The sequence below is a fragment of the Podarcis gaigeae genome (genome assembly GCF_964106915.1).
Source record: "Podarcis gaigeae genome assembly, chromosome: 4".
In the NCBI taxonomy this organism is placed as follows: domain Eukaryota; kingdom Metazoa; phylum Chordata; class Lepidosauria; order Squamata; family Lacertidae; genus Podarcis; species Podarcis gaigeae.
The window spans coordinates 36,218,142-36,245,987 of record NC_139677.1 but is presented as its reverse complement, the minus strand read 5'-3'; the positions used below and the strand labels follow the sequence as shown (position 1 = coordinate 36,245,987).

General features: G+C 40.5%; 1 long non-coding RNA gene across 1 annotated transcript; it reads left to right on the top strand.

Annotated features, from left to right (window-relative positions):
• The first annotated feature begins 1,998 nt into the window (after positions 1–1,998).
• LOC310842726 lies at positions 1,999–18,848 on the top strand. The gene is made up of 3 exons (XR_014563324.1): positions 1,999–2,011; positions 18,553–18,637; positions 18,668–18,848. It is a non-coding gene; the product is annotated as an uncharacterized lncRNA (long non-coding RNA).
• The last annotated feature ends 8,998 nt before the right edge of the window (positions 18,849–27,846 follow it).

The following is a 27,846-nucleotide window of genomic DNA, read 5'->3' as shown; positions in this document are numbered from 1 at the left end:
GCTAGAGTTTCCTGAAAGGTGCATTTTTTTTTAACATTCATACAGCTTATAATGTTTTTTCAAATAGTCCTTAAACTTTTCCCAGTCCTCCTCAATTGTTTCTTCTCCCACGTCTCGGATTCTGCCAGTCATTTCAGCCAATTCCATGTAGTCCATCAACTGTGATTGCCATTCCTCCAGCGTGGGTAAATCTTGTGTCTTCCAGTGTTTTGCAATCAGGATCCTTGCTGCTGTGGTAGCATACATGAAAAAGGTTCTGTCCTTCTTAAACACTCTCTGGTCTACCATACCCAGGAGGAAGGCCTCTGGTTTCTTAGGTAAGGTAAATCTCAGTACCTTTTTTAGTTCATTATGGATCATTTCCCAGAAGGCCTTCACTTTCGGGCAGGTCCACCAGAGATGAAAGAATGTCCCTTCCGCCTCTCCACATTTCCAACATTTATTGTCAGACAGATGGTATATCTTAGCTAGCTTGACTGGGGTCATGTACCACCGGTATACCATTTTCATAATATTTTCCTTCAAGGCAGTGCATGCCGTAAATTTCAAACCGGTGTCATTTTCCTTTGGTCACCACCAACATTCTGGGGTCAAATCAGAAGCCAGGATGGCTTCTATAAATCTGGGACTGTCCCTGAAAAACAGGGGCATTTGGAGGGTCTGCATTGAACATCCATTGAGAACTTCCATTGAGAACATATTCTTTCTTCTAGGTTTGGGCCTAGAAAAGAAATCAAAGAAAGAACATGTGCCTGAAGAATGAATGGCCAACCTCCCTCAAAAACAGCCAGAAATTTCTGGTCCTGTTTTCAGGAATAATAATAATAATAATAATACCCCACCCATCTGGCTGGGTTTCCCAAGCTACTCTGGGCAGCTCCCAGCAGAATAGTAAAAACACGAGAAAACATCAAACATTAAAAACTTCCTACCATCAAACAGTTATTCTGAAGATCTGCTGGTCTCAAACAAAGAGTTCTGTGCTAGAAGAATCTGATGAAGATCCTTTTGCACAGCACTTTGGACCTGTTATATATTTTCAGAGTGTGTGGGGAACATTTCAATCTGCCTGCACGTTTTATTGGTTGCTTACTTAAAGGTTGCTAACTTTTCATACAAGATGCTTACACCCATTACTTATATTTCCCACACCTGTAAATCTTCATGGGCTAGAATACATATTTTATTCTATTTTAAATGGCATCCAGTTTCTGTCCTGCGTTTAACAACATTCACACGCACCTTGAGAGTGTGTGAGAAGCCAAAAGCTGTGATCAGGCCCATGTGTGAAAACACTCTGACAAGATGCAAGAGAGTGTCGGGCTGAGAATTCATAGACCTGGAATTCATTAGCAAAGTGAATACAGTATCTTGTGGCTTAAATAAGGATTGTACACATTACAGTGTTACTGTCCCCCTTTGGTGTTACAATGATCCTTTAATATTCATGCTTTGATGTTCTCACAAATGCAGGACTTCTGTTGGAGGAAGGGAACCTTTAGATCTCTAGATGCAACCCAAGCAGTTTTGCATACACTAGAGATGTCAGAAAAACCAGGCCCGGAAAATACATTTGGGGACTTGTAAAGACTGCCATAAAAAAGAGATAAGCTTTACCAGCCCCCCAAATTCTTCTCAGGGAGGGAAACTGGGGTGAAACTTGGGAATTTGTCTCCGATATTAATGTGAGCCAGATTTTGATATTATCCGACTTTATTATGTATGCCAGCAGTTGCCAACATAGCACCAAGGGCCCTCCCTGGTACTCACAAAGTCTCTGAGCACACGCATACACACTCCACACTGTCCCTTTGGTCATGAGATTGTGAAGGTGATCACAAGTGCCACAGAATATTCCACACTTGGGGGGACGACAATGACTAAACCTTTTAGTGTGGCAGTTCCTACACTTGGATCTTTCTGTGCATTGATACAGTGGTGCCTCGCAAGACGAAATTAATTCGTTCCGCAAGTTTTTTCTTCTTGCGAGTTTTTCGTCTTGCGAAGCACGGTTTCCCATAGGAATGCATTGAAAATCAATCAATGCGTTCCTATGGAGACCGTCCGGGGACAGAGGGGAAGCGCCGCGTGCCTTCCCCTCTGTCTCCGGACCTGTTTAAAGCAAGGGGCGGTGGGGAGAAGATTGCTTCTCCCCGTTGCCTGCCCCGCAATCTCCGGGGACAGAGGGGAAGGCGTGTGCGCCTTCCCCTCTGTCCCCAGACCTGTTTAAAGCAAGGGGCGGCGGGGAGAAGATTGCTTCTCCCCGCCGCCCCTTGCTTCAAAAGAGGTCCGGGGACAGCGGGGAAGCGCAGCGGGGCAAGCAAGCCCATAGGGAAATGCGTCTTGCGAAGTGGCTAAGAAAACGAAAAACTCCTTCGTCTAGCGAGTTTTTCGTCTTCCGTGGCGTTCGTCTTGCGGGGTACCACTGTATTAGGCAAACACCTTTATGGTTTTGTTTTCAGCTCCTGCTAAAAATGTTTTTACTCCAGCAAGCCTAGCCAGGCATGTAATTCTGACACATAATTTTGGTAGATATAAGTGTTTTTAATTTGCTGGTTTTATTTTCTTTTTTTAATTTAAAAAACCCTTGCTTTTGATGTTTGTATTTTACTGACATATAATACTGACATTAAAACTGTCTTGTAACCCGCTTAGAAGTCTTTTGCTCTAATAAGCTTTATATAAATGGAAAGAAAGAAAGAAAGAAAGAAAGAAAGAAAGAAAGAAGGAAGGAAGGAAGGAAGGAAGGAAGGAAGGAAGGAAGGAAGGAAGGAAGGAAGGAAGGAAGGAAAGAAGCCAAGCTCCTGTGAGTGGGAGAAGCAGGCCTGCCTTTGTCCATGTCAAATATTGGCATTTTCATTAGGAGAATGGTATCTAGACTTGCTGCATGGTGTATTGTCACCAAACCCCTCTTTCCCCAAATCCAGCCGGCAATGATGATCTTATTTCAGTTTTTGTCATGAGCTGACAGATGATCCCATTAGCCGCAACTCTTCTCCATGAAGTGCAGTCGTGGGGAGACAAATAGACCTTTATGAAACCTTCGCTATTAACACTATTTGTTTTGCCACCAGTTGACAACTTTAGGAAATTGCTCATAATTGGCTGCTGTTGTGAAAGCACAGGACTCTCTGCCATTATTATGCTATTGATTTTCAATAATTCCTTCCCTCCTCCCACCCCGTTCTCCCCACCTTCGCTCTCTCCTCTCTTAGATGCTTTTGTGTTTCTGCTATAAAGGCCCGCAAAGAGAGTCGTTGAGTAGGGTCTGTTGTACATCTGGAAGTTCCATGTGGAAAGAGGCCCATAAAATGCACATCAGGAACAGCTGAAGTAGATATTTTCCCCTCCTTGAAGTGTTACATTTTCACCCTGGAAGAGGAGAATAGAATTAGTGTGTAACTAAACAGGAGGGCACCCTCTGTAAGATATTCATACTGGTCAAAGGCTGATCGTTATATCACTACATTTAGAAAGAAAGAAAGAAAGAAAGAAAGAAAGAAAGAAAGAAAGAAAGAAAGAAAGAAAGAAAGAAAGACTCCCTCCATTGGGTTGTTTTAAATATTCATTTGGTAACACAGAGATTTGTGTGCAATGGCTGATGAATCCAGTATTGTTGTTGATGTTGTCATCAGAAACTAGACAATGAAAATTGTCCTCACTTTCATAGAGATTCACCACCCACCCAATTTCCTTTTCAGTGTTCATTCCCCTTTCTTAATTGATCTACACTAACAACAAGAGTGTTGTTGTATATCATTACTTGGTACCTGCTTGTGTTCTTTACCTTCTTTTCCTACTCTCTCTGTTTCCCCCCTTTTTATTCAAAATGCATGCAATTATGCCTGTGGCCCAAACTTTACATCTTCTGCTATGTTTCCCCTCCTCCCTTTCTTTTTCTTTTCTTTCTTTCCAGATGAAAGGAATAATGATGCTTAGAAGAAATGTAAAGACAGTCTAGCTGGTGCTTCCCAACAGGTAGACGGTTTTCTTATAAAAAATAAAAAATGCTGACAAGCACTTAACGTTTCCATGCAGGGTAGCTGTCAGTGATGTAGAGAGATCATTTGCCATTCAATTAATACTCAGGTCTGAGATCAGAGGGAACGGGCGATGGCTTGGTGCTGCTTCTTTCTTCCACTTCATATTGTAAACCTGCCGTCGGTGTTGACTCACTTTCCTGGCCAACCTTTTTTTCGGGTTGCGGGGGGAGGTCACAGGAGAACTGTTTGAATTCTCTCCTCATCCCTTTTTTTGCTCCCGAGATGTCAAGTGATTACAATGAAACACTGGAAAAAGTCAAGTTCAGAAGATTTACCCCTCCCAGGAGATTTTTGCCCAGATCTGCTATAAAACTCCATCCAATCTTTGATCTTCCAACAACTTGTACTCTTCTCTGTTACTCGAAACCCAGCATTATTATTAAGCTTAAGTCAATGGCTTTAAACTTTTCAAATATTTACTCTCCTGCCTCCCAATGGGATGTTAACAATAAAAAGAATGAAGGGCTCCTACATTTGTTTTTACTTTACATAAACGAATTAGGTCCTTTCGACTAGTCCCATTTATACCCTCAGCAATGTAAACTAAAGGACTTAAAAGGCAGTCTGCACCCTTTTGTGCCAAATAAAAATCAGGAGATTTCAGGAAGGCCTCTACCTTCTCTCCCCTTCCTAAATGTGAATAAATGTCCTGGCCTTTCTTTTCATAAGGGAAACATGCAACATTAGCAGCCAAATTGTTTGCCTTTGCTTTTTTTTAGGGTTTTTTAAAAAAAAAACTTCAAAGGGGTTTCACTTGATTATATGCCTTCCCCACCCCCATGTTTCATCCCTCATAACCATTGTTTAATGAATTTTTATTAGAAAAGCATGGCTGCACTTATGCGGGGGGGACCTTTCTTTGAAACCAGGAGAAGAGAGTGTTTTCCCTAGCATTAGCCTGTTAGTTTTTAATATCAGGTTTGCACTAAGGTTGACTCCTGGTGCATTTTGGAACCATAAGCCAACAAAGTGAAGCTAATAGGAGAGGAAATAATGGAGGAGAGGCAAGAGAGAAAGCAGGAGAGAGAGAGAAAGAGAGTCCCTTTTGAAGTGCAGACAGGAAATAAGTACAACTTTCTATTTCTCTCTCCTCCACCCCACCCTAAGCGCCATTTATTAAGTTTACTTCCCTCCCTCAAAGTTTGCATAGGAGGAAAAAAACAAGGTTAATATAGATTTGGGAGGAGAAAGAAAGACCCATTGAAACCGAAAAGAATCGAGAATTATAATACTGTAATGATTGAAATGTGGCTTGGGGTTGCTCTTTGACCCATCCTTGTCATTGGAAGCCCAGGTGACTCCAGTGGCTAGGAGCACCATGGTATAGCAGCTGTGATCATTCTTTGCCACTCTGCCTCAGGCATTGGTAACCTCAAAATTAGACTACTGCAATGCGTTTTATGTTGAGCTGGTCTTCAGTCCGGATGTTTTGCAGATAGCGCAAAATGAACAAGCATTATGTCATCCTTAAAAGAGCTGTACTGGCTACCAGTTAGTTACTGACTCAGGTTTAAAGTTCTGTTCTTAACCTTTAGCCCTAAACAACTTAGGACCAGATTACATGGAACAGCAACTTCTCCCTTATTGCCCTATTTGAACCAAGTCCTCTTGGTTTTGCCTCAACCAAGGGAGGTTCTATCAGTGGGAGGTCCTTTACTGGAGGGCTGTCCTCCCTATGGAATCACCTCCAACCCATCCATCCCTTGAGCTCAGGTGAGCATCTATTACCACACATTGAAGCATGTGCATATGCTTCCAGGCTTTTGCAGGTGCTTCTTCTCCATTAGGTTGATCATTAACTCCAAATATAACTTGAACCCTGCTCTAAGTTTTCAGCAGGTGTGATGAGAAGGGTTCAGATGGGGTTCTACAGCTCATTGCCAAATGTCAACCACCTTACAGCTATCCAATCCCACTTCACTGCCACCCATTTCATCAAGCTTGCACACTGCTAGACAATTTTCAGAGGACTTCTGCACCTGTAATAACTCACTTGCTACAATAGAGCAGAAGAAGATTTAAGGATAAATCCAAAGCATGCTGTAGATCTGTACAATTTTGTCTCATTTTTATAGACGTGCCCTAAATTGAAAATTGTAGTATTGGATACTTGGATATGCCTGAAGCCCTCATGGTATCTGGAAGATTTTAAAAACATTGAACACATCTAGGCTTGAGCTAGATGTAGTTGCATGTAGCCATGTGGACAGATCTTCAGGAAGGTGTTGCATATAAAAATTTCCATTTGCAATGCAAGTATAAATATGACATCAACCATGAAAACACCATGCAGCACCATGGGGTTATTTGGTCAGCCTTTCATTAGATGCTCATCCAGATTTGTTTCAAGGCCTGACAGAGTCACAGGTTGAAGAAGAGGCCTGTTGGATCAGACCAGAGGCCTACCAGCTCCTGAATCCTGTTCCCGACAGTAGCCAATGAGTTGCCTCTGGGATGCTCACCAGCAGAACATAAGAGTTTCCACGCGCAGAATCTGCTTCTGCATGGATGTCTCTCTTTCTGAATTGGGCCATCAAGGGAAATATTTCACTTTTGTTATTTAAAAGATCAAGGGGGGTGGAGGCAACCCAACTGAGAAAAGCAATGTGGCTTCATTCCCTGAGGAATGAAAACACTTCAGAAAAGGGCAAGGGGGAAAAACACCTAAATGCATGAAAGCTCATAAAAAACTAGATGATGTGAAAACGTTTTAAATCAAAGCAGCAGGTAAAGCTGGAAATAAGGTTATCCTCACTAAGGATCTCGATGTTCCACATTCATAGTAATGCTTCATTTCCTGCAGACTATGAGTAAATCAAAGCCTACTTTGGGCCCCCATATCTGTCTAAGATCTCATCTCCAAGAATTTATTATTTTGGCATTTCCCACATCAGCATTACCTCTGGTCCAAATTTGGGTAATGGAGTATAACAACATATTAACCAGTAATAAGCGTGAAATTTTTATCCCATTTAAAATGGATACTTAAGTGCAAAGGAAAACAAACACATCAGAAGTGTGAACGTTTCCACGGTGATTGGCGACCCAGGATTGAGAAAACAAAAGGACTTCGGTCAAAAGTGGAAAATGAAAAGAAAAGTCTAGCTAATTGGTGGCACTTTTTGCTGTGAAAGAATGTGAGAGGAAAACTCCAAAGCAAGTTCGGAAAAGCAAAACAGATGTGTGCAATGTCTGGCTGGGCTATTGTTTTAGCTATGTAATCTCAAATCACTGATTTGATTTCACTTTAACAAGGGATTACTTTAGCAGGCAGTTTGGATTAACAGCAACGCATATAAATAAACAGGCTACTCCTGAATTTTAAATACAACACTAACAAAAGGCCAGGCAAAAAGTACTTGGGGGGGGAGGGTGATTTTAGACATCCAGATTACAAACCCATTCCACAGAACACTGCAAAGTTATGTTTAAAATCACAGACCCTCCACAGGCCCAGATTTACAGAAGCTGTCATGGTTTCTGATTTGATTCCGGAATGTCTCGGTTTTCCTTCGGACGTCCCTGTTTACATTGGAGAAATGTTGGAGGGTATGGAGTTATGTGACCCCCGAACCAAGGAGATGTAAGTATGCAAGCCAAGCCCAGTCCCAAGCCAGGCCCACTCTCCTCAAGCTGCACCTTTCACCAGCCCTTCCCTTGATTGTCTTTGCCTAGCTAGATTGTGTCCTGGACCTCAGATGATGCCTCTTGCTCACATGGATGGAGAGATGCATGGTGTGTGTCTGTGTACATGTAGAAACCTCTGAATTCTATATGGCCGGAATATATACTATTGAAGAAAGGTAAGAGTCACAGCTTTGGGTCCACCCACTTTTGCCTCTGGCCCTGCCCCCTGCTGACATACAGCTGCCAGAAGGTTGCCCACCATGGAATCTGGTCCTCTGAAAGAAGTTCCCCACTTTTGCTTTAAAAAGCCTCAGCACACTATTCAGACAACAGTTCCTGCGTTCATCTACCATCGCGTAGTCACCTGATGCTGGTTACAACACAACAGGGCCTATCCTGCCTACCCGTATATCAATCAATCAATCAATCAATCAATCTTTATTACAGTCCAGAGACCCAACAAATCATTACAAAGCAATGAACAATTCAGACAGCCTACCTCCAGGTTAAACAAGCATTGTGTTCAGACCTAAAGATAAGGAACATTGGTTCTTGCAACCACCGATAAAAACTGCCACTGCTAATGTTCTAGCATTTATCCAGTCTTCCAATAGGAACCTGACATAGTGAGCCTATGATTTTCCCAGGAAAGGTACCAGCAAGGTAATACCCGTATATTTTATGGTACCAAGGCACCAGGAGCAGCTGCAGGACTTTTCCTTCCCAGATCCCATTTCTTGCTTTCAATCTGCTTCTATGTACTATGAGGCAACAGTAATGTCCCACTTGATTTAGCAGATGGAGAAGAAAATATGTAACATGACCTAGGATGGAAGGAAGAGGGCAGGAGGCACAGCATTGGTTGGTAACATTAAATGGTGGAGGCTGGTCCATTAGGGCCACTATGCCACCATCTCAGTCTGCCCTCAGTGGGACAAAATATATAAGAGATGACCCCTGTGGTCTTCAGTCACACACTTCTCTTAAAATCTGAGACAAAGTCACATTAATCACAGATCAACTGGATTAAAGGTAAAGGTAAAGGGACCCCTGACCATTAGGTCCAGTCGTGACCGACTCTGGGGTTGCGGCGCTCATCTCGCTTTATTGGCCAAGGGAGCTGGTGTACAGCTTCTGGGTCATGTGGCCAGCATGACTAAGCCGCTTCTGGCAAACCAGAGCAGCGCATGGAAATGCCGTTTGCCTTGCTGCTGGAGCGGTACCTATTTATCTACTTGCACTTTGATGTGCTTTCGAACTGCTAGGTTGGCAGGAGCAGGGACTGAGCAACAGGAGCTCACCCTGTCACGGGAATTCGAACCACCGACCTTCTGATCGGCAAGTCCTAGGTTCTGTGGTTTAACCCACAGCACCACCCACGTCCCTTCAACTGGATTAAACACCACAATCCTAAACACATTTACTTGGGAGTAAATTCCATATAGTGTTGCTGTATCTTAACACAAAAATAGAAAGTCCATCTGACCACATTTGGCAGGGTTTTCTCATTTTTTCACATCCCGTTCTTTTGCTGGCAAGAAGAGGGACAGAGTGGATCATTGATGAAGCAGGACTCTGCCTGCGCCACAGTGGTGACAGAACGTTGAATGCACCTGGGTTTCATTTCAGTTCTCTCAGATGTATTGTATAAAGCTAAGTGTTTTTCCCCTATGCCACCTCATTTATTTGTCAGTGAGCTGAGTATTCCAAATCATGCTGCAAACCACAGAAACTACTAAAGGCAACTTCTTCTTTTTTGCTGATTTCTCCAAACTCAGAATCATATAAGACAATCCACATAGGGAATGCCTAACTGCCCTTACTTGACGTGTTTGCGTAAGTGACACAAATTATCTGGTCTGGAGAATAGGGTTGCAATAAATCTGATATGCCACTTCAATCAAAGGACTATGTTTTAAGATGGGCAGGCTAAATCAGAGGCATTAGGCAAATAGGTAAATATATACCAAATCAGATCATTGGCCCATTTAGTTCAGTATTGTTTGTACTGACCATCAGTGGCTCCTCAGGGGTTCAGGCAGGGGATATTCAGCCAGGGGATATTCTGAGACCAACCTGGAGATGCTGAGGATTGGATTTGGGGCCTTCTACATTCAAGGCAGATACTTGACCACTGAGCTATGGCCCTTCCATGGAAAATATACGTTTAGCTCCTAAATTAATGTTCTTCGTTAAAGACCTAAACTTAATGCTAATTCCAGTGGTTTGACAGCGCTGAAAACAACTGGTTCACATTTCACTGAAAAACTGGGTTACGGATACAGTACTGGGAATACAAATTTATCTGCTGAATCACAACCAGAACATTTGGATTTATGGTACGTAGGACCAAGTTTTCCCAGTGAAATCCAAGCATGGATTTCCTGCAAAAGCAGAAAGACACCCATTCACTCTGTGTGAACATGGGTCTTCCTTTTTCATAGCCAGCGATAGGAAATCCATAAACTCAAGCTGTTTATTACAGCGACCAATATTCTTCTCTTCATTGGGAGTGTAATCATTGGCTTCATTTATGCAGGGTTGATTAGCTAACTCATTGACTATCCATTTCTTCATGTCACATTTTTTTTCAGTTCTACAATGAATAAGCATCACTTGGTATAGACAATCCAGGAATTAACAGAAAACTCAAGCAGAAGCATTATCATTGGGTTGAGTTGTGGACAAGGCAATCGCTGACAAAAAATAATAACCTATGGTATAGTAGTTTTTTTATTCTCTTTTAATCCACTTTTATGTATTTTGTAATCCATATACGAAAGAAATAGATTAACTGTGATTCCCTCTTTTAAAAACTCAGCATTAAAAACAGCATCATGAAGAGATAATAAATGCAAATGACGCAACATAAAAGGCAATGCCAGTTGAAATAAACTATAATTTTCTTCTACCACAACCTAATTAAAAATGTCCTTAGCAACGATATGAAAAGAACTTTCAGTGCAAGGATGGGGAACCTATGGCATGGCAGATGTTGTCGGACTACAACTCCCATCATCCCTGACAGCTAATCATGCTGGCTGGGGCTGGTGGGAGTTGGAGTCCAGCAACATCCAAAGGGCCACTGTTGGAGTCCAACAACTGGTTCCCTATCCCTGGAGGCATTTATAGGTTGGGGGGGTCAATAATGGTTACAAATAGTTAGGAAAGCTCCATCAAGCAGCTTAAACTTTATTAATAGGCATACTCCTACTGTGACTTGAGATGCAGGAATTTAACTGTTGGGTGTTTTTATGAATTCACTTCAAGCCTAGGTTTCTCCCTGTCAAATCAGTTTTCTATGTACAAAGAGTTTTTAATATATTCAGACATGTGATCCCCCCCCCTCCAGTCTATAATGGTGCACCCTAATAAATGCCATGTCACACTGCTGTTCCAGTCATGTGCTTGCAACAGAATCTCATGAATCACCCTCATGTCTGAAATCCCTAATTATTCTCATGTAGGTCTGAATCAGTATAACTATATAGTCAATAGAACTAATGGTTTTCAATACCAAACAGAAGACTCAACACCTCTGCTATTGGAAAATGAAAGCTGTAAGGTAATTTGTCTCATCTCAATGGCTGCCCCCCTCCCACTTTTCACTGCTGCTACAAAAACAATATTATAATATTTGCATTGCAATCATTCCAACAACAATTTAGAGTGTGTGGAGCTTTCTAATAATTTTTAATTAAATACAATGGATTGGGAAGCCTGTAGCAATGCAGCTTAATTTGGCCATCTATCAGCACGTCGCAACATTACCTTGACCAGCAGTCTGAAATATGAACAAACTGGACCTTTGACAAGGTTGAGTCCCAAGAGAGGAGAAAAGCCAAATGAAGATGAGGAAGAGAGAATGGACAGTAAAAAGGATCTGAAGAATTGAAATTACTGTCTGTTAACACTGGTAAATAAGAAAAATGGATACCAGTCCACACAGTTTTATTATCTTTAGACTGTGAGGAAACTGACTGATTTTTCTTGAGAATTTGTGGGATAAAATGTGTGCTTGTGGAGTTAGGTAAAGTTACAGCCTCATGAAGAATACTGGGATAGGACTTAGTTAAATATTGGCCTTCCTTTAAACACACATATTCACCTGTAATCTATCATTCAAGCTAATGCAGTGCTATTCAGATTTATATAAAACAATAAGGTCCAAACTTAGAGGCTCAAAGTGCCTTGCAGCAGAACAGTCTCAAAATGTGTTTTGTGTTTTTATCTTGTATTTTTAAGCTGTGAACCACCATGAGATCTACGGATGAAGGGAGATATAGAAAATTATCTTATTTTTATTTTTATATAAGTACTTTAGAATAGATTAGCTAACATTCTTCCCGGATTTATTTCAGTCAGATGAAATTTTAGTTCCATTTGAAAGGTATTAGTTTGTTCTCTCTGTTCTGTGAGAGCTGCTTCTGATCCTACAATGTATTGTCAGTGCAAAAGACAGAATATAAAATGCATGTACACTGTTTATATTGGAACCAGCACATGCACTTTTAAATCACTGCATTTCATGGCAAAATACTCAAGAATGATCAGAAAAAGACCAGACTCAATAATATTTGTGTTTCTGAGAAAACAGCAGTTTGAACATGTGTGTGCCATTCATGATGTAGACACGCATGTTTTGAACTTGGATATCTATTAGAGTGCACTGAAAGTATTATTAAAAGCAGCCCTAACTCTTAACTAGTCAATTTAACGATAAAGTGTTCTAAGATCGTCAGATCAATGACCTACTTTTCACAATTGGAACGTTGGATCTCCTTTGCTATCCCTGGCGGATTTAAACCTTTCCAGCTCTGTGTCTTCGGTTTATGAAGTTTTAATGAAAATATATGTTGGAATACCTGCTACATGATGAGCTGCCGTTCATACATTGTTTTGGAATGGAAGATTATTTTTTGAGCCTCAAGAGGGGATTTGGGCCACACTTTTGTTGCTCTACAGCTCAGGACTTGCACTTTCAGTGTGTTTCTATCACTGAGATTAATTTTGGTCCTGCCAATATAATAAAGTGTGTTCACTGTGGAATTTGCTAACGCCAGTCTTGTGTCAGGACTGGCTCAAGACATTTCATTGCCTGAGGTGGAACAGAAAATGACAACAACAAAAACCCACCCCCAGCCAAGATGCACAGTACCCAGGGCTCTTGAGTTATTTTGGTGCCTCAGACAGAAAATCCCACAAGCACTCTCCTTGAGAGTAAAAATACAACAATAATAAGTTGAATAATTAGAGATTATTCAGAAAGGGGTTGAAAATAAAACTGCTAATATTATAATGCCATCATACAAATTGATGGTGCCACATCATTTAGAATACTGTGTACAGTTCTGCTTGCCTTACCCCAAAAAGAATATTGTGGCACAGGAAAAGGTTTCCAAAAAGGGGACAAAATGTTCTGAGGGTTGGAGCAACTTCCCCATGAGGCACAGTCACAACATTTGTGGCTTTTAGTTTAGAGGAAATGTGAGTAAAGGTGTATAAAATGGTGCATGCTGTGGTGAAGGTAGATAGGAAGATTTCCCTCTCCAGCTCTCTCATAATATGAGAACTTGGGGTTATCCAATGAAATTGAATGATGGGGCACTTTGAGAACATGGTATTTAATTTGACAGGCCTTTGGCCTGATGCAACAGGATTCTTCCTATGAATCCTTCCTGCCAGTGTTACTGCTCCCAGCAGTGGCGTAGCAGAGGTTGCCAGTGTCCAGGGCCACGTGGAGAGGTAGGAGGCAGGGGTGAAATGGATGGAGTACACATGTGCATACAGCTGCCTAACGGTCTCCATGTCACCCCAGGAGATCACAGCCACAGAAATAAGAAAAGACGAGTCGCTCTGCTGTCTGGAGAGGTCACTTCCTGGTTTGCATGGAGAAGCAGTTTTCAAGGGAGCCCAGTGACAGAAGCATGCAGCTGTATTAAGGCAGAACCAGGTATTTAAATTTTGCGCCCCTGACAAGTCTGTGCCCAGGGCAACACATTACACCAGTGGCTCCCTGTTCACTTGTCCTCTCCATTTGGGCTCAGTCTGCGCCACAAACTTGAGAGAGAGCACAAGGTAACTAAGTGAAGGGTGCTTGTTCTATCTCCTAACTCTTTTTAGTGCTTGCAAGTTCAGAAAGGGGTGGTGAATAGGCAGTGAGAGCAAGGAGAAAGAGAAGCAAGGCCAGGACCTTGTATATTCAAAGAGGGAAGACAGGTATTCAGGTCTTGCTCTGTGGAAGACTAAAGAGGTTAATGAGTTTGGTTTAGTGTCCAGTCCTAAGACTCTGTACAGTGTAATTCAAAAGGCTCAAGAAAATGCTACATCAAAATGAGAGCAGTTACAGCTGGGAGGGTAAACTTCTTATGACTCATTGCAGTCCACTCACTTTGTCACTTCTATATAGGTCTGAAATCCTCTGAGGAGTGATACAAATGAGTTTGCATTTTGATCTTTGATATTATTATGAAAATGACGTACAGCCAGGCAACTTCCAATTAGCCAAATGTTTTGAAATGAGATATTTTTGAAAAGCTGTTATATAGGAAGGAGGGTAGATTTTGAGGAGATTTTAAATGCTATGTATGTATAAGCAAAAGATTTGAATATTACACATGCACACATACATTCAGAGAGGGGGGGTTTACTACTTATATTATGCATATATTTGATGGCATAAATTACTGGGGTTGTGAATAAGACAATGTTTTTATATAAAACATACCAATTTGGTTGGAAAGAATGCCGCATTAGCATAAAACATTGGACCAACCTTTACCAGAGGGTGGGGAAGACCCCAAAAAAAATGACGAAAGAAAGAAAGAACTTTGCATGCTGATAGTGCCACAGAAGCCTCAATTATTCCATTTTTTTGATTATATACATATGTCAATCTTAGAGGAAAACTGAGCCCTAAGGCAAAATTCTCCTCTCAGATTCACACATCAATGGGAGATTCCACATGCAATTCCACAGTCCGTTGGAGCTGAGGGATAGGCTGTAGATCTGAGTGTAGAATTTTATCTGTTTACCATTTTAAACACTGTGTTTAAAGTATATTTATAACCCTACCTCAAAAAGAAAAGATAATAATCTCTGGATGAGACATTCCGAGGGGCGCCACAAGCTTAACATGTGTGGCCTTCCTCTTCTTCCCCTGAGCCTACATATTTGGCTAGCAATAGATTTTTCCAGTCTATTAGCTGTGCCTGGCTCAAATGGAATAATCGGTTAATTGATTAAATGGATTAATATGATTAATTTAGTCATCAATTACAGTTGAGTACTTGAAAACATAGAAAACCTGGAGTTGAATCCTAGAAGCCTAGGAAGCAGCCTTACATGCTTGGCCATTTAGCCCATTGTCTCTCTCCAGCAGAAAGAAAGGTCTTTCACATCAGCTACTACCTGACCCTTTTAAGTAAGGGGTGGTGAACTTTCTTCAACCCAAAGGCATTATTATTATTTATTATTTCAATTTATATACCACCCTTCATCAAAAGATCTCAGGACAGTGTACAGCACTAGAAACACATTACCGATAAGGTACTGATGTTCTTAGAACAAAACCTGCAAGCAGAACTCAAATCCGCTTGGGACGAGTTATGGATTGTTTCTGATAATTCTTGGGCCGTGTCTTGTGGGTGAAAACCCAGAAAACACAACACAAACCAAAGGAAAGAGAACCAGCCAAATATATATATATACATGCTTGACGCCCCTCTATACCGAAATATGTCATCTCCTCAACGTCTACGTTTTCTTGTTTTTGCAAAAGTATTTCATATGTGAAAGTATGACCTCTTGCGAATTTTCAATTACCTTTTCTGTTTTGACGGACTAGAAATATTTACATTAATTGTTCCATACTTCTGGGACGCAGCTTAACAGCTTCCAATAGCCTCGTTAGACCATTTCTACATAGCAGCTTGTTGTTTTTTTCCTCCAGACACTGAGCCCCTCTCTTGATTTGAGCTTTAGCACTGGGGGAAGTTGACTTTGGAAAGATGCTGGAGATCAAATGCTTGGCTTACCGCCGCCGCGGCATCAACCATTCATATCAGTGCATAAATGTTACATTGCATAATTCTCTACGAGTTAATTTCGCCCACATTCGGACTCCTACAACAGCCATTTGGATCCCTTTAGTCCCACTTAAGCCCCACTAAATATGCTTAAGTGATTCACAGGCGTCAGGTGGACCCTCTAGACTGGTGTTCGTTTTCTCCTAAAAGCCTAGAGTGGCAATGATATCACCTCTTTATGCTTTGCCGTTTCAATTAGGGTTCAAAGGCTGTCGTTTCACTCATGCCATTTGCTCTGTTTCAACACCTTGCTGCATTAAGGCTTCCATATTCATTAGTCAGTATCAAGTTCATTAGTACACATCTTAGGTTCTCCATAACCTAAACAAACCTGGGAGCCTCTTGATCATGTTTCATACTCCGGTTTTAGAAACAAATCATTGCCCCTCACGCAGAAGGGGAAGAAAAATCACAACACAAGGCAGATAGAATCTGAATGTGGAAGGACAGCCAGGGACATCTGCTCATGTTATATATAGAAAAAGAAACTTTAAATGATAGGAATAAAGCATTCCTAAATAAAGCAGTTGCTCTTAGTGTTAACATGATCCCCCCCCCTCCCGACTAGTTATCTCCCAACAAAAATGTTTAGGATTTTTGTAAGCATTTATTTAAATTATCGTCCATTCCACCTGTTTCCCATTTCCCATTCTGAATGTTTACTTGGAAGTCTTTTAGGGTTTTTTGGTTTTTTTGACAACAGACTGAATGGATTTCAGACCGCAAAAGAGAGACAGACTGTGGGCCCTTTCAGACTGTCGCTATTTTCGAGTAGGATTCAATCACATTCCTGAAAATTCAGGTTCTGCAGTTAAAGCAGTCTGAAGCTCTCGCTCGAGAAACCTGCTTACCCTTCCCGCAAAGACTGGACATTTTGTGATAAGGAATGTGATGGGAGAATATCTCCTAAGATCCCTGCAATAAAAAATAAAAAATCGGAATGAACGCTCATTTAAATAGCCAATGTCATCCTTGTAATCAAATCAAGTTGAATGCCCAATAAACAGGTCATCTGGAAGCAACTGGACATGAAATGGGGGGAGAGCATCACTTTCCCCCAGCCTTTCTTTCTTTTAAACCACTTTGGAAATAAGACTTTGTGATCACTGAGAACAAACTTTGTCATGGTGTTGTTGGACCACGTTCTTTAAGTATTGGCACTTAATCTAAGAGATAAGCAGATTCTCATATGAGACTTAGCCTTGTGCTGTTCTTCACTGGCAAAAAGGCAAATGGCGTTTGAAAAAGGATTTGCGAAATTTGTAGTATGCATAAAACAATAATTGAAGAATCTATCCTTTTCCAACCAAGCGGCTGCTTGTGTTTGTTATTTAAAATTCAACTCAGGTGGGTTGCCATAGTTACAGTGAGTTTCTGAAATAAACTTTATTTCTCTGTCAACCCTTTGCTTGTATACAAATAACCAAAGAGCACTCATCCTTTCAACCCCTGACAGTGTTAAGAGAATGAAGGCATTGGGTTTCGTAGTAATCTTAGAGGACGTGAGGCCACTAGATATGGTTGTGAAAGTGTAAGCAATGTATCACTTGGCATTAATGTCTCTGGGATAATCACTGCTTCCAAATGATCATAATGAGTCATTAGTGACTGGTGCTATTCATCATTTCTTCTAAAGCAATAGAGGTGTGGCATGGACTATTGGCCTTCACAGTCCCCATTAAATTTCCTCATGGAGTTACCCTCTTGAGAGAGTTGGGAAAGTCGGCTTGCTTGGCCGGTGGCTGCCCTGGAAGTGCATTTTTGTGTTTGTTATATTGTAAACAGTCCTATGACCCTTGGATGAACGGCGGTATTAAAATAATAATTAATCAATTAATAAGGCATTGAGTCCCATTGGTCTCCAGGAGAGAAACACAGGTCAACCTCCTGTGGTCCTCCAAGTGGTGTTGAACTCCAGCCTCCATCATCCCCAGCCACCATGGCCCAGGGTTGTGGATTATGGGAGCTGTAGTCCATCAATATCTGGAGTAACACAGGTTGCCCACACCTCCATTTATTGCAAAGGAAGTCTTGCACAAATCCCCTGTAAAGGGATACAGCATATGCAGTAAAATTGCTTGTCATGTTGTGCCCCACTTCCTCATTTTTCATAGCAGAAGTTAACAATGCAAATTACTACTACGTTGCTGGGCCAGGCCAGCCTTTGTAAGAGGTGTCACCAAAGTCAGGGATCTTGATGGCCTCACTGTGTATAGCTTTCATCACATGCTGAAGCCACACCTCTTTAACTTGACACCTGATACAGTGGTACCTCGCAAGACGAAATTAATTCGTTCTGTGAGTTTTTTCATCTTGCGAATTTTTCGTCTTGCGAAGCACGGATTCCCATAGGAATGCATTGAAAATCAATTAATGCGTTCCTATGGTCAAAAAAAGTTTAAAAATCACCAAAGTGTACAGTACTGTACATACATTTTCTAAGACTCTGGGGGACAACTCGAAGAATGTATCAAAAGTGTTCACAAGGTCACGTGTCAGGTCCTTGTCAGGGTGGTGCCGCTGTGCAAAAGCCTGCACATCTTTCCACTTCTGGCAAATGTCCCTCAGTTCTTTCTTCTCCTTCTTCCTCTCGCCGGCCTCTGCAGCAGCAGTCTTCTTGGGCCCCATGGCAGCACAGCTCCTACCTTCGCAAACCCCCAAAAAATAAATAATCAGTGTTTCACATCCAAAAAATTCAAAAGCACCAAGCCTCCTAGAAAACACCTCAACCCAAAATCCAAAAAACCCCCAAAAAAGTTTAAAAAGTTTAACTTACCAAATGGCTGCAAAAGAAGTTTTGGAAAAGCTTCAAAAATCACCAAAGTCTTCAAAAACCTCAAAAAAGGCTACCACACCGTGTGCTATGAGTTGCTCCTCGAAGTCAAGTTGCAACTGCACCTCTTCAAGCAGTGCACCCTGGGTATTAACGGTTTTAAGAAAAAGGAAAGAAACTTGCAAGACGTTTTCATCTTGCGAAGCAAGCCCATAGGGAAATTCGTCTTGCGAAGCAACTCAAAAAACGAAAAACTCTTTCGTCTTGCGAGTTTTTCGTCTTACGAGGCATTCGTCTTGCGAGGTACCACTGTATATAGAAAAAGGCACATCCTATTCTTCTGATTGATTTAACTGATTTCAAACTTGTATGCTTATATTGATGAAACCTACGGTACTTTGGGACCTAAAGGGTGTGTAAGAAATCCAATTAACAACAACGGACAGACAGATAGATGTTACAGAGCAGATCAAGCCTCTGTCTCAGACTGCAGTGGTGAGGATTTGAAGGGGAAATGTGAAGGGCTCAGAATCCAGCCATGAGAAAATTATTATTATTATTATTATTATTATTATTATTATTATTATTATCATTATTATTAAATTTCTGGCTGAGTTTCCCCAGCCACTCTGGGCAACTCCCAACAGAATATTAAAAACACGATAAAACATCAAACATTAAAAACTTCCCTCAACAGGGCTTCCTTCAGATGTTTTCAAAAAGTCAGATAGTTGTTTATTTCCTTGACATCTGATGGGAGGGTGTTCCACAGGGTGGGTGCCACTATCAAGAAGGCGCTCTGCCTGGTACCCTGTAACCTCACTTCTGGCAATGAGGGAACCACCAGAAGGCCCTTGGAGCTGGACCTCTGATGGGGAAATGGTGACAGGGGAAGCTTTGTTTGGGTGCTTTGGTTTTTATACTTGTAAGCTGCTTAAATGCCTGTTTTGGCATTAAGAGATATATAAATGTTGTTGTTCTTGTTGCTTTTAAAGAAGCAGTCTTCGATAGGAATCAGAAATTCATTCCCACCTGCCCACCTCTTCTCCCCTTGCCATCCCACACACATTGCTCATTTTCTATTGTTCAGAAGCAACCTGTGTTCTTTAAAAAGAAACCTGTCAAAGTTGTTTGACCTTAACTGTGGTGGTCTATTATTATAGCTCCTGTATGAATGGCAAGCAAATCAAAGAGAGAATTTTTTCAAGAAAGAAAACAATGCCACTTTTCCCCACTGACAGGATATAAGAACTCTATTCTGTTATCGTGTTTATTTGTACTTAATTGAATTCAAAAAAATAAATAAATCTACAAAGAAAAACTAGAGACACCTCCCCAAATTGCTCATGGCAGTGGGTCAGCCCATTCGTTTTTGGAATGGGAAATAAATTCTCAGCTAGAGCAGAAACCATGCATAGACGAAATCACAGGGATAAAAAGCCTCAAAACAGAACAGCTTCAGGAAAAAAAAGAGGGAAAGTGACATTTGACAATGCACGCTTAATTCAAAGAGCAACAGAGAAGTGAAGCCGTTTTTCAGATAAAAACTTTCTTACACAATAAAGCCTAAGCAGCATTTTGCTTTTGCTTTACCCATTAAAATCAATGGAATTACTCTTTTCCATACATTAAATGAAGATTAATAGAAAATTGCTAGATTTTATTAATCAAACTTCTTTGTTTGTGTGGTTGTTCATTTAGGCTGCAGTACTATACAGTTTTTCACCCATACGTTCAGTTTACATCATTGATAAATACTTGTTCTTAACTGGATTGTATATTGAATTATTTGTAGTTGAACTCATGCTCCTTATTCATCATCCATTAAAGACCATATTTACCAAGGGCACAATCCATTTCTGGTACCCATATTCTGTTTTCCTTCACCTTCACAGTAAATAGAAGTCTTGGGGGAATTAAACTGGAGAAGCAACATGGGGAAATGGCTAAAACTCTTGCCCTCACCCCAAGCACCATGCCTGATCCATATTGGGTTACTGAGGAACTTCTCTTAAAGAAATAAAAAGGAAGACATCAGGAGTTCTGATCTTCTTTGTCATGGCTGCATTCAGCCATGGGGTTTATTGCATTAGTTTTACGGGTTATAATGCTGGTACTTCTGTCCCAATTTCCAGCCTTCCTTTTCCACACCAGTACTTGTTGCATTATGAGACCATGGCTATTTGATCCATATCCCACCATGTTGTACTAAATTTCATTCACCCCAGTGGGCATGGCGTGACACAACAGCAAACATCATTGGCTATATTGGTACTCCCCAACTTTTTCCAGGCATGTTTCCCCACTAAACTTGGGAAGCACTAAACTTCCACTAGATTTCCAGAAGTCAATTTTATCTTGAGTAAAAGATCACATAAAATGCAAGAGCTAACAGGTAATGAAAAATCTCACCAAAGTCCATATAAAATCATGGAGCTACGGATTTAAGACTTTCCTCCTTAGGGTGTAATCTTATACACAGTTATCTGGGACAAGTCTCATCAAACTTGGAAGGACTTCCTTCTGAGTAGACCTGCATGGGATTTCAATGCTTGTCAAGTCATTTGCACTGAAAGTAGTGACCTGTCCAGATTATTATTTTTTAAAGCATCATGGATACTTTTTCTGAGATTCCTGCATTGTAGGGGATTGGACTAGATGGCCCTTGGGATCTACATTTCTATGATTCTTTTAAAAAGAATGGGAGTCCAATGGATTTCAGTGGGACTTAAATGTAGTTAATATTCTCTGAGCTATATCCATTGCAACAGACTGGAAGCATTAATCAGTTCATCAGCATTTATTTATTAACTCGGGATTTCAAATGCGGACCTTTAATCGGCTCTCTCTCTCTCAAGCCAAAGAGTGTGTATTGCTGATGGCATGCTTGTAAGCTGCTTTCGTGCTTCACTTAATTCAGGAGGTGTTTGAGGTTCTTCGCATGAGGAATTATTCATAAATGTTATTGAGTCAAAATAAAGGGTTCTCGTTACATTTCGCAGGGTCGGGAAACCACCTGCTTTCAAATACTGTAAAACAGTGGTAGGGAAACCGTGGCCTTCAAGATGTTGTTGGAGCCCATCAGCCTCTGCCAGCAGGCCTAATGGTCAGGTATGAAGGGAGTTGTAGTCCAATAACAACAGGAGGACCATAATGTGTCCCAACCCTGCTGTAAATGCTAATCAAATTATTAATTAGTTATTAAGACTGGGAGAACTGGAGCTCTTTGGTATATACTTTGCATGCAAAAGGTCCCAGACTCTATTCCTTGACTCTCCAGGTAGACCAGGAAAGACTGCCTGGAATAATACGATACCCACTGCTAGTCAGTGTTGGCAATCTCAAACTAAATGGGTCAGGTTTCTAACTGTGTATAAGGCAGCTTCCTTTGATTCCAAGCCCATTCTCTGGTTAAAAGCACCCTCAATAACTATAGGGAAACTACAGTTTTCAAGACGTTGGACTACAGTTCCCATCATCTCTTATACTGACCATGTTGGCTGGGTCTAATGGAAGTTGGAGTCAAAAGAACATCTGGCACGCCACGGTTTCTCCATCCCTGACCTTTTCATTTGTGTTGTTAACCTCTGGAGTTTTCAGAAGAACAACAGAGAGCAAAGGGATACATTTCGACCAGGTTAGATGTGATTGCTGAGGCAGGCGAGTTTGTACGATGCTTTCGATTTGAGACACATTTTAAAACAAAATACGGTTCTTTTGAAAGGGCACACATTTGGGAGAACTAAAGGGTCATATAGGGAGAGTAAACAACTCTCTCCTACTCCCAGAAAGGGTGGTAAAGTTTGTGGAAGATTGCAGTCAAATCCAACAATGCATATTCTTGCTAGTTAGTAAATTTAGGGGCTAATCACCACAGAGTTGTATTGCTGATAGAGAGAGACTCAAGACATAGAAATGTAATGGGTAGAGAGGGCTCTGTGTGATGTCATTTCCCCTCCTCTCCTGAGTGGGAAGAATCAAATAAGTATATCCTGCTCCTACCCTCCCCCTTTCTTCCTATGACCAGCAATGGGGGAGGACATGCCCTCCACTGCTCCTGCCCAGGCACATATAGTTATCTGCATAGTTTTTACTGGTGCTGTAGCTGAGAACCAATGCAAAGACTATGAGTAAGTAAACCATATTTTAAACTTACTTTTCAGTTTGTTGTCTGATTCTTTATTATGCAAAGTAAGAAAAGGGGGCGCCAGCTTGCTTCACAGCTGGACTTACCGGTAATTAAAAGAAGGCTTCATGGCCTATTCCAATATGCTTTCTGTTTTTCTGCTAGGGATGGGACTTTTAAACTATGTTCAGTGTATGTTCAGCCCCCACACATGGGGGTCTGGGGAGATAAATTGCAATTAATATATCCTCTCCTACTTATTAAAACACATCCCACAAAGCTAATACAAAGCATAACATGATTCCATTCTAAGGCACACCATTTTCAAACAGTGTTCTTAGCAGCTTTGAGATTCCTTGGAAACTTATCAAGGATTCTTTGACATGAATCTCAGTCATGGCATCCAAACTTCTCTGAAATACAAACTGTCTCCCATTGTTGCCATCTCCTGCAATGAGTTGCCCGGACAGGAGTTGTTGACTGCATTCACGCATTTATCCCCAGCTTATGTGGGACAAGAATTAAATACGAGCAAGTGAGCCATTTTAAATGTTTGTGTGTGTTTTTATTGTGTGCATAACGTTGTCTGGTGTTTTGTATGAAATTGCAGTTTACAAGCATTTTTTTTATAAATAATCTGCCAGTAAGAACATTTATATGCCAGAGGCAAAAAAAATAAAAAAAAATAAGCATGGCACCTGCATGGTAGGAAAAAGATAAATCTGTATCCAGCATTCTCCGAGTTTTAAGTTGCAGAATCCAGTGCAACAGTTGCGCTAGTGGAGGCTCATTGTACAACAGATGGTACTATGTTGAGTAAGAAAATTAACAGAGGGCTGCTTTTGTATTTCCTTATGCAACAACATCCCACCTAGTGCAAAACATTTCACCAGTGGAACAAGTATAGCGCTATGTATTTAGTGCTGGATGAGAAAGACTCTTTCCATGTGGTTCCAATATTCATATGCACTCTGTAGTCATGTCTCTCTCTATACCAGAGGGGTCTCTCTCTATACCAGTCTCTCTCTATACCAGAGGGATACACTATGTGAGTTGTGTGTTTGTGTCTGATTAGAGCCTTAGTACAAGAAGTGAACAGGATTTAGATACAGTAAACAAAGTGTAGAACATTTTCCTCTCCAGTAAGTTTTGTTACAAAAAGGGAGAATGGAAACAAAAGTATTTTTTTTTCCCTAGCACTAGACTAGATTTCTTTTTTAAGCATGGAATTGAAAAGGATCCAACATGTTAATTGGTGTTGACAATAATTTAAGCTATCCTGCCACACTTAAATGTTTAATTTTCTCCATTGGAACTTCTACTCAGAGCCATGGCAGGTTGTATATTTTATACTGCATCATAAGCTGCATCTTATTTGCTTTTACAAATGTAAAGATGAAAAATAAGAAACAATCGCTCTGTCTATTTAATGCAAAGAGTCCATTATGAAATATTTCCTTTGGCACTGCTTCTTTTTGAGTGTCTTTTTAACACGGGATTACAAATATTTATAAGTTTATTCATATCTCACTTTTACAAGGTGTACATAAATAGCATGTGATTCGACATAATGCAGTCTGGAACTGGAGCTCAGAGTATCTGATGGATTTATGCAGGAGCATGCTGACATACCTAAAATTATAAAAGGTGTCTGTTTTCTTTTTAATTCCACAATACCAGAGGCTTACATAATTTAAGACCAGTTGGTTCTAGATAGGGTTGTTTCTTCTATTACAGAAATCCCTGAAATGTCTGTAAATTCAGACTGTGTATACAGAATCAATACAATGCAAGGATATTGTAAATCATATCGACTGCCTGTAATTCAGCAAAAGCAACTTCTTTAAAAAAAATGCAAAAGCGGTATGAATATACACTCACCATTAATTTACATATTATACATTTAGAATGTTAAAATATAAAACAATAAATAAAGCATCCACTTATACCAAAACAAAGAAACAAATAAATCAGCCTGCATGTGCTGTAATTCACACATATTGTAATTCATGGAAATACTGCTGTTCAATAAATATTTCCCAATTCAGTCTTGATATTTTCTACATTCCTTGGACGATTATTGATAAATGCAACATATCATCAATCAAATGCATCTAGATTGTTTTAATATTCAGTCTTCTGAACTCCACCTTAACTATTTGGGTGACTTTGGACAAACAATGCAGTAGCAAATATACTGCATTATATCAACTTATACGCCTATATCAACTTATACGCCTATACCCAGATATAGAGGGTGTCATTTGCCCTGTTCCCTTTCTTTCTGCAAGCATCCCATTGACTTCAGCAGCAAGAGTACTGAAAAGAGATAGCAAACAGCTGACCATTCTGCATGGGCTCTGTTTGAGGGATCCCCTACCACATAGCAATGGTTATATCATGGATCATTGGTTTATATTTGAGGTAAAACTTTTTAAGAGACATATTACCAACACAGCATAATGTTACAGACAGGTTAATTCAAAACAGACAGTAAAAAAAAGAAGTTAGCACTCAAGGCAGCTGTAGTTTAGCACTGCTGAATCCCATAAATTTGATAAGATACTTGAGTATATACTTAAACTCAAATCGATGAAACAAAGTAGCTCATTTTGACTGAATAATTATGCTTTTAGAAAGATACACTTACATGACTTCCATAAACCCAGCTAATAGTTGCTTCAAATCACTGGTTCTATTCAAACCTCTCTGATTTTTTACACAATATTTCAAGATATCCGTTATTTTGATATATTCAACCAGAGGTCCAGCTCTGTCAACACATTGCCACTTGGCATTTGAATTCCTGATGATAATCTATAATCATGGTATGTTAAGAGGGTAATACAATACAAAGAATATAACGTTTACAGAAATGGAAGCAGCTGTAATTGGAAACATCTAGCAATTCAAAGGTTATTTCTTAAAGAATTAAGTTGGAAAGTGTTTATTAAGAATGTGCAAGGCTTTTAGGCAGCGATTCTATTTTCACACCTGCCTGGGAAAAAGTTTCAATGAACAGAGTTTGACTTTCTTCCAAGTAAACATGGATTGGGCTGTTTCATCCATATTTCATCAGAAGTGGTAAATCTTCCACGTCTAGAATTATATTTTCCTTCATTAAAATAAGATGATTAGTTTGTGCTGTTGTTTCACATAAGGATAATGATGAGATAACATTGCTCTATTATCCTTTCTAAATAGCGTCACTAAGAAAGTGCAGGCTTTCATGACAAAACCTCAAATCTCAACAGCCTGCACTAAACCAATTAAATTAGTTCCAGTTACAAAGAATATTGAAGGTTTACCCATCATGGTTGTAGCCTGAGCTCATGTGCATTTGGTACATTAGTTGCCCTGATTCAGTAATCCACCAGACACCATACGGAGGGAGCAGCATGCATGCACCACGACCTACAACCATTTCACATCAACAACTTTGCATGAAATTCTGCAGCTCATTGAGAAAAAATATCTACATCCAAGATCAGGTTCTACGTGTGCAGTTGCCAATTCACTCTTTTGGATCCTAACCTGGGCAATGTCTTGTGCATTCACATGCAGAATACTGAACAGACTTCTGGTTTGGGGCAAGAAAACTTCTCTGGGATCACAATAATGGAATGTGCACATGAACAGTCATTACATCAAATGTTGTTTGTAGCATTTGATGCCACTTAGAAAAGGTGTCCTTTTGAATTGTGGTGCTGGAGGAGACTCTTGAGAGTCCCATGGACTGCAAGAAGATCAAACGCATCCATTCTTAAGGAAATCAGCCCTGAGTGCTCACTGGAAGGACAGATCCTGAAGCTGAGGCTCCAATACTTTGGCCACCTCATGAGAAGAGAAGACTCCCTGGAAAAGACCCTGATGCTGGGAAAGATTGAGGGCACAAGGAGAAGGGGACGGCAGAGGACGAGATGGTTGGACAGTGTTCTCGAAGCTACCAGCATGAGTTTGACCAAACTGCGGGAGGCAGTGGAGGACAGAAGTGCCTGGTGTGCTCTGGTCCATGGTGTCACGAAGAGTCAGACATGACTAAACAACTAAACAACAACAGAAAAGGTGTCCAGGAACTCATTTTATGTCCCATTATTAGCCCTGCACCAACTCTGACCTGGATCTATCCCACCTGGGTCACAAAATTACTTATGCGAGGAGGGTCATGCCTAAACATGATTCCCAGGGTGTTACCTTCATGCTTGAAGTAAATGGATTCTGATTGAACAGGCTTGATTCTGAGTCAACTAGAAGCAAGAGTTTTCAGCATGTTTCTAGATTACCCCAAAATAAATTAGGTCAGTCCAAGCCTATTCTCCTCAGTGTGGGTGAAGTAGAGCAAAGCACAGCTTATCACACTCTATGGGTTGGTCAGTAAAACCTTCACAATGTAACTACCTAAACCTTAGTAGCATTAGGTTCTAGAGCAGTGTTCCTCAAACTTGGGTCCCCAGCTGCTGTTGGACTACAACTCCCATCATCCCTAGCTAGCAAGACTAGTTGTCAGGGATGATGGGAGTTGTAGTCCAACAACAGCTGGGGACCCAAGCTTGAGAAACACTGTTCTAGAGCAGTGTTCTTCATCTTCTGCCTGGAGCTAAGTTGAAGACCACCTTTTAATTATTTCTCTCACCAAGCTACTTTAAGCATAGAGAGAAGCATGTGGTATAGTCCTTCCATGGACCTGAACCACCTTACAATGTAGAAGTGCCCTCAATGAAAAGGTTCATTGCATATGGGAAGCTGATATATCATAAAATTAGACTGTGTTAGCTTTTGAAGTTGAAGAAACTTTGGACATGAGAGCCTTTTCAAACAGTAATTTCCTCTTATGAATTATGAGGTGATACAGGCCCAAGAAGATGAGCAAAATTCATATTATTTGTGATTTCGTACTCCTGGATGTGACAGTATTCAAACTATTCCATCACTGCTAGCATAGTAGCTCTGAAATTCTGCAACACAGTAAAAAGAAATAAAAACTATTTTATAAAAACTAAATAAAAACTATTTTATAAAAACTAAAACTAAAAACATCAGGCAAAATTCTTCAATAATATGAATCAGGCCTACAACAGCTCAGATAATCATTCCACTTTCCATCAGGGCTGATATATCACCTTTCTTGGTGACACTTAACAATCAAGAGGTATATTATATATTCCTGCTTATAAAGGCATGGTCACTCTG